Source organism: Anopheles coustani, chromosome 3, assembly GCF_943734705.1.
Source record: "Anopheles coustani chromosome 3, idAnoCousDA_361_x.2, whole genome shotgun sequence".
Taxonomy (NCBI): domain Eukaryota; kingdom Metazoa; phylum Arthropoda; class Insecta; order Diptera; family Culicidae; genus Anopheles; species Anopheles coustani.
In genome coordinates this window covers 33,429,049-33,441,745 of record NC_071288.1, presented here as the reverse complement: position 1 = coordinate 33,441,745, position 12,697 = coordinate 33,429,049, and the positions used below count along the sequence as shown (strand labels likewise).

The following is a 12,697-nucleotide window of genomic DNA, read 5'->3' as shown; positions in this document are numbered from 1 at the left end:
GATGGACGAGGGAATGTTGTATTTTTGAAGGGACTTTTGTTTGAGTCGGATCTTCGTATTGACCATTTTAGAGAATGATTTTTTATCACTATTATATGTTGGTTTCATAATATAATTATTTGGCCGGGCTGCTAACGAAATTGTTCAACTCCAATTATATTTTAACACTAACATTTTTCATCAAAAACGTTCAAATTGCATTGTCAATTTTCATTGAGTTGGTAGAATAATTTAAAAAATTCTTTTATACATCTCATTAACATAATTATACCTTTTTTCTTCTTTCATTTTATGGCATGCAAACATGTAATCATGTTTTGCCAACGAAGAACCGCACGGAGCGCTCGCTGGGCGTGCCTTTTCCTCGCATTCGGTCAGCACCGATTTCCAGCCCGGCTATTCTTGTTCCATCATCTCTTCCGAATCTCGTTGTTCCTCTTTTATTTTTCATCTTCGCCAATGATCATCGCTTCGTCTGCGCGGTTGAGATGTGCCGATGCGCCACCGGGTCGAGAAAAAAAAGAAAGATATTAACACCGTTGCTACCGTTTTTACCTCGCGATGGGTTGGTCTCTTTTGTCGTGTCGTTTTTACGTCGCTTCTGCCTTTCATCGTTCCGGTTTCCCTAACGCGTTTGCCACCGCCTGTCCGGGGGTCCCCATGAACCGATGACGATCGACGGTTTCACGCACTCTCGCTTCCACCACCACCAGTCGTCCTCAAGACGATGACGTGCCGGAGACGGTTTGCGCCGATCATTCAAGAATCAGTCGCCCGCTGCACCTCGATTCGATCGGTTCGATCGCATTTGCTCAAACGTTCCCGATTTTTCGGTGCAAAAATGCGCGGGTCCCGCTTGTGCGCTTGATCGCCGCCGGTACACCTGAGTTCCGCTAGCAGCCCGCCTCGTCTCCTTCGGTGGTGAAGGAAGCCGGGCGATTTACGCTGTTCGATCTTTTCAACGATCACACGGCCTGCAGCGTGACGTTGTGCGCATCGCATCGTTCGTGTGTTTTGAGTTTCTTCGCGTTGGTCGTGAAGGAATTTTTCGGCTGCAAATAATAGTTTTCCTGACGTGCCAAACTGAAAGTAGTTCAGTGCAAACGCGCAGTAGCCGGGTTCGTACGTTGCCGGGTAGATGAAAATGTCCAGTCACGTTACCGCGAGAGTCGTTTGTGGAGGATGAAGTTGTGTAGAAGATCATACAAAAAGTGTGTTTTTTTTTCGTTTCCTTAAAACGATCGTTTCCGGATATTGTACACAGAACGTCGAAAAAGGTGAAGTGATCAAACGTTCCGCACGATTCGGGTTTGTTTGAGCGTTAGTAAGGAAAGGTGAACCGGAACAGGTAATAAAATTCTACCGTTTGTACCGCATGCCCTGCAGAACACGATCGCTTCGTTACATTCAGTCAGCTGGCGTGAAGGAAGAAACATAGAAACAATCCCACTGGCAAATAAGCGAAAATCGCACTCATTTCCCCCCTCTCCATCGATCCCCATCCGCGCCCGGCACACAAACGTGCATATCCGTTAACCGGATCGCTAACTATCTTCCCTCAAAACCCTCCCATCCCTTCCACCTCGACGGAGTGCGGAGCAATTAGACACCGTCTGCGACCCGCGCGATCGTGTGACACTGAACTTGTCAATCTCCGCCCCCTCCCCCAGCCGGCGAGGCCACTGGTGGTCGGTCCTACATTTCGCTCCAAAACGTTTTCGCGCCAGCGGTTTGAAAAGTGTCCGGTTCTCGTCGCCCGTGAAGTGAAGTGTCGTCGACTTGGAGCTGTTGGCGAATTGCGGATTGCGTCACAGTTTGCAACGCTGGCCGCCGGGGTCTAGCGGTGGCGTGCTGGCGATTATTATTAATTCCACCGAGGTAAGTCTTTCCATATCGATAGTTTTCAAATGCGCCTAACGCAATCCGAAGGCGGCCTTTATCTGCCAGCACTTACTTGGCACTTGGTTGGTCGATGGCGATAAGTCGTGGTCGCACCCCGTTTCGCAACCCACGAGTATTGCGCCGAGCTTCCGGGCGGATTGCACAATATGATCATTGTAAGGAAAATACTAGTAACTACACAAACACCATGTGAATTGCAAAAGGAATTCAAAAATGCTACCATTCTATGCCGCGAAATAAACGTGATCGCATCGTTGTTATCTTTTTCAAGATAATGTAGTACGTATACGATAGTAAATAATCTAGCAAATAGCGTGAGATCAGACGCGCCGGGGTAGCTTAAAGAGTTGATGCACGATTGATTTGCAACGTTATAATTGGCCGTATTTTATCGCTCGATTTAGATGATAGTGGATAAATTAAGATGATTACGGTAATTGGCTGGCGATTTGTACCTCGCCCGTTTGTAATCATTACGTGAGCCACAGTGATGTAACACTTTGTGTGCGATGCTTTAGAACTGTTGTTTTACTTGTTAGTGTAACGAGCAATAAAATTAGTGTGCTTGATTTTTTCCTCTTCTTGCAAACATGCGCTTATCATGCGTTGTTTACTCAAATCGTAACGAGCAATTTTCACTTGATTTCATACCGAAAAATAAGCAACAAAAAGAAAAAAACGGTCTGGTTTTTAACGACTTTAATTTTGCGAGGTTGATAACGAGACAGAGGAAGCTTCCGAGTTATATACACATTAGGGTTATAGGGTATCTTAAGCGAGCACCCTTGTTTATTATCATTAGTATGAAATATGAACAGTTTGTGCGTAACTTTATAGCCTGGATTAATTTGAGGGGATTTTTATATTATTTTCTCTTTTATGCTACCTACTTGTTGGTGAAACCCACTGAAACCTCTGTTTGGATACTGCACTTGGATATGGTTTTTTGAAAAACAAGCTTCAGTGGACTTCCCCGGATCGGCAGTTGTTTACATGTGTTTTGATTCTTCTTGCTTGCATCACGTGATTCCCCACGATTGACCCAGCCTTACCTGTGGGCTCTGCCCTTCCTCTTCGATACTTCCTTCAGCGTTCCTCAATCCGGTATTTTGCACATTCATCTAGCCCAATCTGGTTTGTCGCGGATATAAAATTTCAAAAAAATCTGACTCGAATCCGGATTATACCGGTCGAATAATGTATTGTAAACCGCATCGATGACGTCAATCGTAGTTCTCACGCTGTGTAGGTGTTGACGAAAGAAGTGGTCCTTCCACTCTCCAATGTCGGCCATTGCTCGGGCGGTCGCATCGTAAAGGACGAACCGGTGTTGATATGATTAAATTTCACCCATACCAACAGGCCGTCCACCGACGGTCCGTATCGGAAGGACAACGGCTTTCGGTGGCAAATAAACCGGTTAGAAGCCGGGCCCAACCTCAAAAATGTTGTAAAGCCGAAGATCGTGAAATCAAACACCAAAATGATGATATCTCTTGTTTCGATCTTCCTAAGGAATCCACTGTTGGAGAAGCGAAAAAAACATTAAGTAATTGTATTTAACTGTCTTGATGAGCTGCCACTACTGACCTACTGCTGGAAGATGTGCATGATGTGTGATCCTCGAAGCCGAAAGATAAGCCACCGTCCCATAGCAGCAACCTTCCCGCACGAAGACATCTAATCACTGTTCGTTGGCGCCGGGGAGAAATGGTCCGAAAGAAGAAGAATATTCACACTTCTTCGCCAATGCTTTTTCGGATCATTACCACAGACGTCTTTAGGCGGAAGATGCCGAGTGGGTCTCGAGGCCGATGTCGGCAGTGTTAAGGATCTTTCAGGGTAAACAAACGTGTCCTTGTCCATGGTACGGTACCGTAACGGCGGCTGCTCTAAATGTCTGTCTACTGCTTCAGCGAGAGAGGTCTACGGTGCCTTTGGCCAGATAAGGCTTCATCTCATTTCTCTCGCTTTTCTTATCACATCTGAGGTCGAGTGTGTGTGTGTGTTGACCTAGCTAAGGTTTTAGCTAGATTCCGGATGATCGTTGAGTTGCCGGCAAAGTAAGCCAAGTACAGATTATCGTTCGATACAAGTGCGAAAAAGGCATTCGATCCCAATGATTTACAAAGGTTTAACCGAGGGTAATTAAAGCGAAATGTTTAAATTTATAAACCCGCATATTTATGCCTGAGTTGAAGGTTTATTTAACACATTTTTAAATATCGAGTACATCAAGGGGGTTGACAGAATTTTAGTGATTAAAGAATTTAAACGGTAACATGATTTGCATGAATAATGAACTCTTGTGTCAACCTAAAAGGCAACTCGCCGTACAGATGCTCGTGAGCCTCACCGGTGGTACGTTCTGGTCTGTTTGCGAGCAGACAAGAGGGCAGGCTGGGAAGGACGGGCGGCCGTGTCTATGATGCGTCTGTGTGTCATTAGAATGTGTTAATCACACTCCGTCGCCGTATCACCCCGCGCCACCCCTGGGGTTGACCGATCGCGCAGGGTTTCGCGTATCGCGTCCGCCCAACCCGTGTGTTGGTGAGCACGGCTGGAAAGCGGTTTCCGATACGGTGCACGCGCACGGTCGAAGGGCTGATCCCGAAGTTTGCGGAATTGCCAATATACACACACGGTCACGGCCCGGTGCCATGCGTGGGCTATTTGGGCTCGAGGCGCAGCGGGGCCGCGGCAAGGGCGACGATGTAAACAGATGGAATCGGCCACTTCGTCACTCGTCCGTCCGTCCCATCCGTCATGGCAGACGGGCGGCATTCAGGCAAGGCATTCAGTCAGTCGTCGATCGGTGTCGGTGGAGCGCGCAACAACAGCTGACGGCGTGTGGAGCAGATCTCGAAGAACATCGCGGGCTTCGCGGTTTCCGGTGTTGTGTGTCGCCCGGTGTGCGATCTTCCGCGATCGCGAGCCACTCGGTGTGGTGGTGTTTTTGTTTTATTTATTTCGACCGTCCTGTGTTGATTTCTGCGAACTTTTATTTTGCGTGCATTACTTTTATTTTGCGTCCGTCGATGGTGATCTTTACGTTTGATCGAGCGCGGGTGAAAGTTTCGTCGGTGCATCCCGATATTGTTATCGCGCTCGGACGCCTTTGAAGCTCCTGCTGGAAAGTTTCTTTTGTTATTGTTATTTTGTGTGTGTTTGTGTTTGTGTGTGTTTGTGTTCCGGTTCCAGCGTTGGTATCTAGGTTACCGTAGTACTGTTGCCCGACGGTATTTGCTACTGTTTTGTAGATTTTGTTCCGGAACTTACTGCGATCGACCGGTTTCAAGGTGTGTTTTGATGCGATTGTAAAATTACCAAAAAAAAGGCACATTTATCATTGGGCGATTGGGATCATTGGGCGGGACCGCTACCGGGAAGATGTCAAATAGTGCAATCAATCACACAGATACAGAGCAATAAGAAATAAATAAAAACACAAGAATGGGCTGGTGTTAAACCACATTGCGCCCCGTAGGCGACGCACGGGTGACAGATTAAACGCCCGACACACAATAGAACAACCTCCGAGCCGACCACGCCGGTATCTTATCTGTCAAACCGATTGCCCCGGACCATTCACGGCTATTAGGAATTAACCCATACACTACCGGTGGCACACTTTGGAGGGGCGTGGAGGGAAAGGCGGTGTGGAAGATAGGGTTTTTGTTCCTGCCCACCCAACAGCCCCCACACACGGGTAAAGGTCGGCGGGTAAAGAGGGGACGATGGGCGCACGCACGCACGCACGCACGCGAACGCGAACGCGGGTGCGCATAACGATTGTGCGGAAGAAAAGCTTTTCCTTCCTTTCTGGGCTGTGGACTGCGTCCACGAAGGGGACTGGTGAAGGGTTGCACTATCGGAGAATGCGAGGCTGTGTGTTTGCCGGGTCTGATGTGCACGGCCGGGTGGTATATGCAATCAATGGTTGCCCTTGTCGGAGGCCACACACGAACGACTTTATCTGAGTGTCTCCAGCTGGGCGGCTCCATGCTTAAAGCGATTGTAGAAGAAGAGATTCAATGAAGGGTGTGATGCATATTAAATACTAAGTAAGGTATTTACAAAATGTTGTCATCGTCTACAACGCTAGACGTTTAGCCAAAGGCCGAACAGGGCCGTAGGACACAGAACTAGAGAAAAACAAGAACAAGTACTTAACCATAGAGTTCAATTCAGTTTGCCTTAAATATGTTAAGCGTATTGTAATTTTAACAAAACTCCCTCAAAGTTGTTTGCAATGGAAAATTGTAATGCCGCTCTGTGATTTTTTTTAATCGTACTAAAAATCACGCCACCATTTAACTAAACGACACATGCAGGCAATAGGGAGTCCTTTAAGCAAGATGGAGGGAATTTTTCCCGGAGGAAAATAAATCCACCGTTAAGTAAGGTAGCAAATTGCAAACCTTTCACATGCGGCAATCGGATGGCAATCAACTGACGCCGAGATAAATTAAAACCCCCTCGCGTGCCATTTGAAACGAAACCCGCTTTAGGTTTCATAATCCTCCGTGGATCACGCTTGAGGTGAGCTTTGATCACGATACTAGATTCCCTAAAATGATTACATTTAAATCATGTTTGCGTGAGCCATTAGAATCCTCTCTAGTTTTAACGTCCTTAATCTTGCGGTAATTATCACTCAATCGAGGTCGATTATCATTCTATATTCTTGCCTTCCATGTTCCGGTTTGTTAGAACTGGGAAATCGTTGAAATAGGAAGTTGTAGATTTTATGTTAATTGTATTTGACACTATTAACAAATCACGCATTTTTAATTACTTTTTCTCGAGTCTTAAAATCGTGATATCAAATTAATCAAAATGTCAGAACCACGAGAAATGGAATGGGAAGATTTTTTTTCCAAAGCATTCAGCAATTCGTGAGTTAATAGCTGATAACTTCAGAGGGTTTAATTGGTAGAATATATCAAAATGTATTGCACTTGGTCGCTAAACGTACTGGCTTGAATATTTCATTATCACCCAACTATGTACCCGTTATCATCTGATACAAGGCGACGTCAGCATTCGGATTGCATCACGTGTTGCTCATTATTGACCGATCTGATTGACAGAATCGGTTTTTTTTGTACTTCTCCATTCTTTACTTATTCATATCTTGTTTATTTGTTTCTATTCCGTTGCAGACGTCGTCCGGTCGCGGGCCAGATGTGCTCATATTGTTCGCCGTAGCAAAAATATCCAGCCTCAATGATTTACAGCGAAAACACTACATTCGTGGAGTAATAACCATAACGTAAACTATCGTGACTGTGAGCATGATGAAGAACAGGAAATTGGGTATGGCGGGCGTCGGCGCCGAGATGGATCTGCTGACGGTGCCGACGAAGATCACGCCGGTCAAGCAAATGCTGGCGGAGCTGCAAATCGACGACGAGGAGCCGGGCCTCGGCTATACACACACGCTGGTAAGTATACGCTTCGGTCGGCCCCGAACCGTAACCCCATCTCCATGCCATCATGCTGCGACACGGATATATTTTTGGCAGTCCCCGATTTGGCTTTTGGTTTAAGCTTACTATTTGTTCGACAAAAGATAGACCGCGTGGTGCGGAGAATTTCTGGAGCAGCTCCTTTTAACTTCTGCCGCAAGCAAACATGCTCGACCCGCCATGCGTTAAGTGGCTCGACATGCGTTTGAACAAGCTGTCCCATTGTTGACGGTAGCTTTAGGTGACCAAACAGCGACCAGCAAATACTATAAGCTTGAGGCAAACCAAAACCACCAGCGTCGGTCGAAGTGTTGGGCGAAGGTTTCACGTACGTGGCCGCACGCGTCGTTTGCGCCTCCGTGTCTTCGATAAAGTTATTAATATGCGTTACTGGTATTAATTCGTTGGGTGGCATAATTTTCGACTGCAGGTGCTTCACTTAAATTTTTCTCCTTATTCCATAAAGTACAACATATTCCTTGCTGCAAAATATTATATTAAATTAAAAGCTTCTTTTCTGTTGAAAAAGGGCAATACCTTTAGTAATATATTTTTCCTTGGCTCCAAACCTTGGCCGGCCGAAAATGCATCGCCAGCCTGCCGCTCCTAAACGGTTCACCGTGCACTTGACTTGCCAAATTTGAGGTTGTCACATATCGCGGCCAATCATGACGGGGGAGTAAATGGTTTACTTAAAAATAGAAACCCTAGTCTGCCGCGTCGCAGCCGCATGCCATGCATCGTCGATAAGGGTATCAGGTTCATATTTGCCTCGCGGGGTCGCTATCTGTTTGGCTGGATGTTTGGCGAATATCGATAGGACCGGTACGACGACGCCGCCAGTCCATCGAATCGGGTCACCTGTGATACCGTTCTGCTTCGCGGATGGATTTCAGCTTTTTTAAGCCGATAGGAAGTATGATTTAATTGAATACCGGCAAAACCTGTTATGGTTTGGCACTGGCCAAATTTATGTGTTGTTGCAAAACAGACGCGGCCAGGCAAAACAAAACCTGCATGCTTTCTGGAACGAAAAACGTGAGCTCTGTTGTCAAGCGTAGATAAAATATGGCCACGGTTCCGCGGAAAAGAAAATAAAACATAATCCCACCACGGCGATGAGACTATCTTGCAAAAGATAACGCTTATCACATTTCTTCACCGCTTTGTCCTGATTTCAACCAGTTCCGAAATTAGTCAAAACACAGCTTTGCTAATGAATTGACAAGCGCGCTAAGCTTCTTATCTGGCTAAGTTCATAGCACCGTTTTATTGGCTTGTTGCGCACAAAACGGTAGCGCTGAAAACTAACAATGAAATCATAAAAAATACGTCGAATTTTTATTGTACTTCCTCGTTTTGTTTATCGAGGATCTTAGTACGTGGGTGTGTTTGAACATGTTTTCTTTGTCTAACGTGATTTTTTTCTATGTTCACCGATTAATACGTAAGAAAGTACGTAATTTAAATTCGTTATAATGTAGTGTAAATTAACTTATTCAAATATAAATTAAATAAAAGTTAGCTTTATTTCTTACCTGTTGACATTCTGATTTAAATGAACTCACTTCTCCAGAAAAGGATGAAATCACCTATTTCACACTTCTGGGAAGTTCCTCTCCTCACTGACGGCCATCGTCTCTTGAACTTGACACTGGACTGTTACTTCAATCGCTTCCCGTACCGGGAATCTCCGGGACAAGGGCAGGATAACGCCGACTCTCGTGCGCTATCGCACGATCGTTCCCATCACACGCGATGCCGCCGTCGATAAGAAAGTGGCCACTGACCGAAACCTTTGCTGATTTCCGCCCCAGATTGCCGCATCGAGTCATCGGCTCCGAAGTCCTCCCGAAAAAATCATGCCCGTGCTATCGAACGGAACCGGTGGGGCGATATCTTTCCTTCCATTTTTTTTTCTCACGCCCATCCGCGGGCATCGAAAAGCTTTTACCCCGCGCGTTGGTTAGATTTTATCGAAATTTTGCGGGTCCGGTGTCTTACGGGCTCCTGCGAGGGCCAGTATCAATTATCGATGGAAATTCACTTTCGCCCCACGGTCACTACAGTAACGTTCGGTGCGCTGGCCCTGGTGGAATTATGCTGCCTCCCGAGTGGGTTTTGGTTTCCCTGTGAACGGTGGTGAAAAGCGGGTTGTGGTGGAAAATTTGCGAACACAGTACGCCACGATGAAAATCGACGGCAAACCGGAGTATCATCCGAGGCGCCTGAACCGGTACACGACGGCCTTGCTGCACGAGATCGGCTACAAGGGCCACGGGGATGGCGAGGACAGCAACGAAAACACGGTAAGGCAGAGTGTTTGCGTGTGTGTGTGTTTGGGGAAAACCGTCTGGAAGGCGGCAATTCTGTTAAACGAAGCGTGTAATGAAACTGTTCAGATTTGTTGCTGGAGTGACGAAACGGGGAAGTGCCCAAATGTTAATAGCGACATGGAAGGAAGCGATTTATTCCAGCGCCGGCACGTGACTGCATTCTCGCGTTTAAATATGCAACAGCCCCACCCCTCCCCCTCCTCGCCCGGGACGAGTTTGTCACATGCGATCATTCCGGTCGCATCGTTGCATAAAGAATTAAAAATGCTATCCGTCTTGGAGTTACGATTTTGCAACCGGTTTCCTACGCCACCACCACCACCATCGCCGCAAAAGACGCCATGTGCGCTGGTGTGGAGGTGTTTACGATTTGTCGTACACGCACAAACACTGCAGCTCGCGGTGCATCGGCGCTGCACCGGGCCATTGCGATTGCCGTTTGCGTATCGCGTAAGGTTCCGGGCAGTCCTCGGTTTAGGCGGCGCCCGTCCGATGGCCTTCACGCTGATGGCCTCAATCCGGTGCAAAAACCGATTGAAGGCTTGCGATTGATACGACACCTTGATCAAATCCATATCGCACCTGTAATGCCGTCCTCGGTTGAGGTGTTGCTTCATGGAATTAAAAATAAGCGACAAGCTGTTTAATTAAAACGACATGATGTAAGAAACCGATTTAGATACGTTGACTAAATTGGAAGCTTACTCGTCTACATTGAGCGTAAGAATAAGTTTCAATAACATGGGGTTACAAAAAAAATCTTGTTTTGAAATATGATTCAAGTTGAGTTTCATTCAATAAATTTACATAAGTGTGTATATTGCTTAAGAAGTGAAAACTTACTTATCCTTTTACGTTATTCCTACGAGACATTTTAACATTGCATTCTACACTTATTTTTATCCATTTTTACTAGTGAAACGTTTTTTATTGCCATTGAAAAATGATAGACCCTGGCCCTCGGTACACAATCTAGGTTCTTGAATGGGGCCCTTTCAAGGTTGGACAAACAGGTGGCACCTTAAGCTGCTGAGACAGGTGACGAGCAAAGAAAAGTTACTTGTTTGTGGTTCAATAAATAACTCCGTTGTTTGCAATGTTTTATCGTCTTGGTACATTCCACTTACAATCAATCGGTGGCAAAATATTTGAAATATGTTTCCTTTTACTATTTCGTGCATTTGTTTGATGTATTTTCTTTTTGTGTGTGAAACACCTGTCCAGCAGGTTGGGACTCCATATCAAACAGAGCATTTACGAACATGGCAATAAATGTGTGTTTTGGTAACCTGACCGCGCGACCGAAGAAGAGGTGCCCGCTAAGCCCGAGATTAAGGTCCGTTCACTAATTAAGTCAATAAAAGTATTAACGTCTTGATACCGAGCCCACTGTGGCCTGGGCTCGGTGGTCGCTTATCAGGATGGCCCCCTTTGCCGCGGAGGTCTTCCCGGGCAGAAGATGGTGATCCATCCGATTTGATTTGTGCTACCGGGACGGAACCCGAGGGTCACGCACATGCTCGCAATCGTGCGCTACGAGTTCATCAGCAGTTTGGCGAAAAATTAAACCAACCTATCGTGGATTAAGAGGGGTTGGGTTTTTTTTTATTTTTTCTTAGCCTTCGCGAACCATTAAAATCCGTTCCGCGTGCCCTCGTGGTGATCGTCCGAGAGTTGATTGCTTGGCGATGTTTGTGAAAATCGTTAACAACTCTAATTTTGCTCATGTTACCAGATGATAGGTAGAATCTTGTTAATGTTGTCTACATTTTTTTGAAATTTGTACAACATAACACATTTACACAACATTTTAGAACGGAACAAATAAATTGAAGTAGACAATGTTTTAAATATTACAAAATTGCAATTTGCTACTGCTTGCGCTGACTCATTTAAACCGACGAAAAGTGATAAAAAAAACGGAAAACCTTGCTTTTAAAAAGTCATGTGGTTCGTAATAATTGCCCCGCAATGATGCAGCGATCTTTTCGACTGCCTTGCCAAATCAATCCCCAGACGTACGGCTACAATGACGACGTGTTCGACAACAACGAAACTGATGCCAAAAATGAACCTCTATACCACGCAGACTGCCGGCCTAGCAAACATCGGTATCGCACATCCGTTTGTACCCAAGTACATGATACGTCCCGTGCCCGGACACCCCAATGGTGCATCCAAACGATGAACCCGACCTAGGCCACGTTCGTCAGCAGGCGAACGAAAGGGAAATTTATTTGCATGTCAAACCCACCCACAACACCGTTGACGGGCCATGAGGCCGCGAACCGAAGGGAAGCGATGATCGTGCCTCGCAGCCAGCCAAGACGAGATCATCCCGATTTCGTATTCGTGACCGTTTCCACGGTTCTGTTGTAATTGTTTAATGGACTCATATCTCATGCCGCGCTTTGGTTATTGTACAACTGGCAGGGCAAATTACTCATACGGTACAATGTCCCAATCTAACGATATAATCGTTCTGTTTTCGTGTCTATGGTTGTGCCTTTTGGAAGATCATTAAAATGTAATTTTTAATAAAATGCTAGGTGGTTATATATCACTAAACATTTTGTTAAATTACCTTATTAAATAATAACATGTTTTTGTGGTAGTTTCGTCAATGTTGTGCATACACCTTGTTTTGTGTCTCATTAATTCTCGTTTGAGTTCTCACTTTTGATAGACTTCTGGTTTTAACGTCCATTTTGAACACTTTCAATCGTTCGATAGAATGAAATGATGTTACGATCTTTTTAACAAAACTATACTAATCAAGCCATGTATTATTGAAAAGCGGTGTTGCCTGTTCTAAACCATGTTTAATCAAAACGCATGCTGTTATTGACCAAAGATGATAACGGTTCTTTGCGATCGTGGACTTTCCTTCCTATCCAAATATCGCACGCGGTGCGTTCAGATGACGCAATTAGCGCGACCGAGGACATCCCGGCCGTGCGCGTGCAAGTTTAATTAAAATCGGCTTAG

At 45.6% G+C, this 12,697-nt stretch overlaps 1 protein-coding gene across 2 annotated transcripts in view; it reads right to left on the bottom strand.

Annotated features, from left to right (window-relative positions):
- The window catches only part of LOC131271489 (vesicle transport protein GOT1B), a 433,296-nt gene that overhangs the window by 290,034 nt on the left and 130,565 nt on the right, over positions 1-12,697 (bottom strand). The gene's annotated exons all lie outside the window — the stretch shown is intronic.